The sequence below is a fragment of the Orycteropus afer genome, unplaced genomic scaffold (genome assembly GCF_000298275.1).
Source record: "Orycteropus afer afer isolate SDZICR_OR568_19922 unplaced genomic scaffold, OryAfe1.0 scaffold00057, whole genome shotgun sequence".
In the NCBI taxonomy this organism is placed as follows: Eukaryota; Metazoa; Chordata; class Mammalia; order Tubulidentata; family Orycteropodidae; genus Orycteropus; species Orycteropus afer.
Window position 1 is genome coordinate 870073 of NW_006921644.1, and position 3314 is coordinate 873386.

Consider the following 3314-nt stretch of genomic DNA (forward strand, 5'->3'; position numbering starts at 1 on the left):
AGACCAACCTCATAAGAGATGCTAAAGGGAGTCCCTTGATCAGAGAACCAACAACAGCAAACAACAACTGACCATTAACACACATGATGACATAACCCAGAAACCAACCCAGGTATGGAAGTATCCAAAGTAAATAAGCGTACAAGATTGTAAACAGAGAACCAGAGACATCAATTGACAAATGAGGACAACTACAAACCAAAAAGAGGGAAAAATGTGTGTAGTTACACAATTCTAAATGGTAGGGAAGTCAAGACAACTTCAAGACAGAATGGACTGTTCTAAACTTGGGAAGAAAATTTTAAATCACAAGGTAACTTCAAAGAAAAATGATAAACTTTCATATCACTATAAAAAAGAGAACCAGCACAAATATTTAGCAAATACTAAAGCAATAGCAATGAAAGAAGTGACAACACAATTCATAAACAAAACAAGCTCAGCACAGAAAATTACATGGAACATAGAAATCAACACCACAAAAAAGCATATAACAAAATGACAGCAACAAATTCATACTTGTCGATAATTACATATCTGACAAGGGACTTATCTCTAAAATTTATAGAAAACTCCAACACCTCAACAACAATTAACAATCCAACTAAAAAATGGGCAGAAGACATGAATAGACACTTCACCAAAGAGTATATTCAGGCAGCCAGCAAATAACATGAAGAAATGCTCATGATCACTTAGCCATCAGATTTGCAAATCAAAACAGTAATGAGATACCATCTCACCCCAGCACTAATGGCAAAGTTCAACAAGACAGAAAATAACTAATACTGGCAAGGATGTGGAGAGATTGGGACTCTCATACACTCCTGATGGAACTGTCAAATCATACAACCACTGTGGAAAACAGTAGAGCGACTTCTTAAAAAGCTGGAATTAGAAATACCATTCGACCCAGAGATTCCATTAATAGGTATATATCCTAAAGAAGTGAGAGTCAGGACAAGAACAGATATATGCACACCCATATTCATCACAGCACTATTTACAATAGCAAAAATCTTTTTGCAACTTACATGCCCACCAATAGAAGAGTGGATAACCAAACTATGGTACATACGCATAATGGAATACTACACAACAAAGAAGAACAAAGTAGAATCAGCAAAACACCGCATAACGTGGAAGAACTTGGAGGACATTATGCTGAGCGAAATAAGTCAATCACAGAAGGACAAATATAGTATTAGTTTGTTGTTGTGGAGGGTCAAGGAAAGGTTTATATGTGGAGAGAAACTTTCTTTGTTGGTTACCAGGAGTGGGAGGGGAGGGGAAGGAACACTGAAAAAAAAAACAAAAAAGTGCATTGACCCATGGTCCATTAGTTCTGTGTATTTCAGTGTACATAAATTATATTTCAATAAAATGCATTAAAATAAAGAAAAAAGTGAGTGCAAACTTGCTGAGAGCAGCTCTCATGTTTTTATGCATTTACTTGATTACCAGTTGAATGGAACAACTGAGATAGCCTTCATAGTCTTTTTAGGAGCTCTGGTGTCGCAGGGGTTAAAACATGTGTCTGCTAACCAAAAGGCTGGTAGTTGGAACCCGCCTGCTTCTCCCTGGGAGAAAAGTGAGACAGTTTACTTCCATGAAGATTCACAGCTCTGGAAATCCCATGGTGCAGTTCTGCTCTGCGCTACAGAGTCAATGTGAGCGGGAATCAACTTGATGGCAGTGGGTTTGGTTTGGGTCTGGGTTCATTGCCTTTGCTCCAATGCAAATACCTGTAGCAATTTATATCGCTCCATTTATCTCTAATTTTCTGCACCTTGTATAGAAAACTGTAAGATAAACTTTTCTATAGCTAGGGAAGAGGAAACTAACACTACCTTATGGAAGCTTTTAAATGTTGTGAATGCAGCCCGGCTCACTGTCAAAAATGCATTACCCTGTGCCTTAGAGGTTTTCTTTTGCAGATGGAGTTTGTCCTTTATCTTGTCAATCACACAGTCATTATACTATGTTACAGTGGCAATCTTCTCCTCTTTGACCTGCCTCTCCAATCTCCACCCCTTCCTTTTTATTAAAAAAAACATTTCAAGATTACTTGTTCCTGAAACTCGTTTTTAACAAAAATCTAGGCCACAGCTCTCTAGACAAATAACAATTAAACCCAGGGTACTATTCCCAACTTCAATATTTAAGGTCACTTCATATGTAGGGTACTTAAATGCAATACCCTTTTGTCCTTGCTGGATGCCAGCACTCACCATGGTGGGGCTAAGATAGCCCGTGGTGCCATCAGATGAAGAGGCAGTGGGCATGGTTGTGGAGGTGGCAGCAGCAGCTGTAACTCACTCCATGAACAAGTACCCAAAGCCCAGGACACAATGAGGCCAAGAGAAATGGGACAGATGCAGGCTAACTATGAAGGCACTGACAAAAGGAAGTTAACACAGTAAAGCAACCGGGAAAAAGATAATTACACCCCACGGTGGAAACAGAAATCTTCAGCAAGGGCGGTTTCTGTTATGGAATGTCCAGCCATCGCCCTGTCAATGGAAGCCCAGCGGGTACAAACGGTACCTACCTGTGCCTCCCTACTCACCAAGAGGCTGGAGGTTTGAGTGAGCCTCCCACTGGTGTCTCTGAAGATAGCCCTGGCATCTACTTCCAAAATACATGGGGTCACCATGAGCAGGGGTTGCCATGAGTCGAATCACCTCAGTGACAACTGGCTTCTGTCCTCCCAACAGAGAGAGCAAACTAAATTGCAAAATATTTTTCAATAAATAGCCTTCCAAGGTAATCCACAACCCATTTGTCTTCAGCTTGCGTGAGTAGAGAAATTCAATGTCAAAATTCAAAGAATCTCACCCTGAGATTAAAGATTTCAGTCAGGTTGAATGGGTTTAGGACAAAATAAAAAGAAAACACAAAAATGTTCTTATGCCTGAAAGTAGTTATTCTGAGGGAGAAGATCAATATTGTCTTTGATGTGTAAGTGCATTTCTACACACATCAAAACAAGGAAAGGAAATTAGTTCAAGGAAAAACTACACTTAATGAGATGCCACAATGTTTTCAATTGTTATTATTTTCATTGGGAAAAGAAATGTTAGTTTTAACAAGAAATATTAATTGCATAATTAGGAAAAGACTAATATCATTACTTTAATTAATATATGTTTATGTTGCAAGAACTTAGAAAATTTCAATTTAGAAATGATTATAAAGCATGTTCTCTGTGTCTACCTGAGTTATGAATGAATCACAGCCCTGGTCCCCTGGGCACACATGGTCTCTTCAGACCGTTATCATCAAAATGGTCCTGAAGTAAATTAATATGAGAA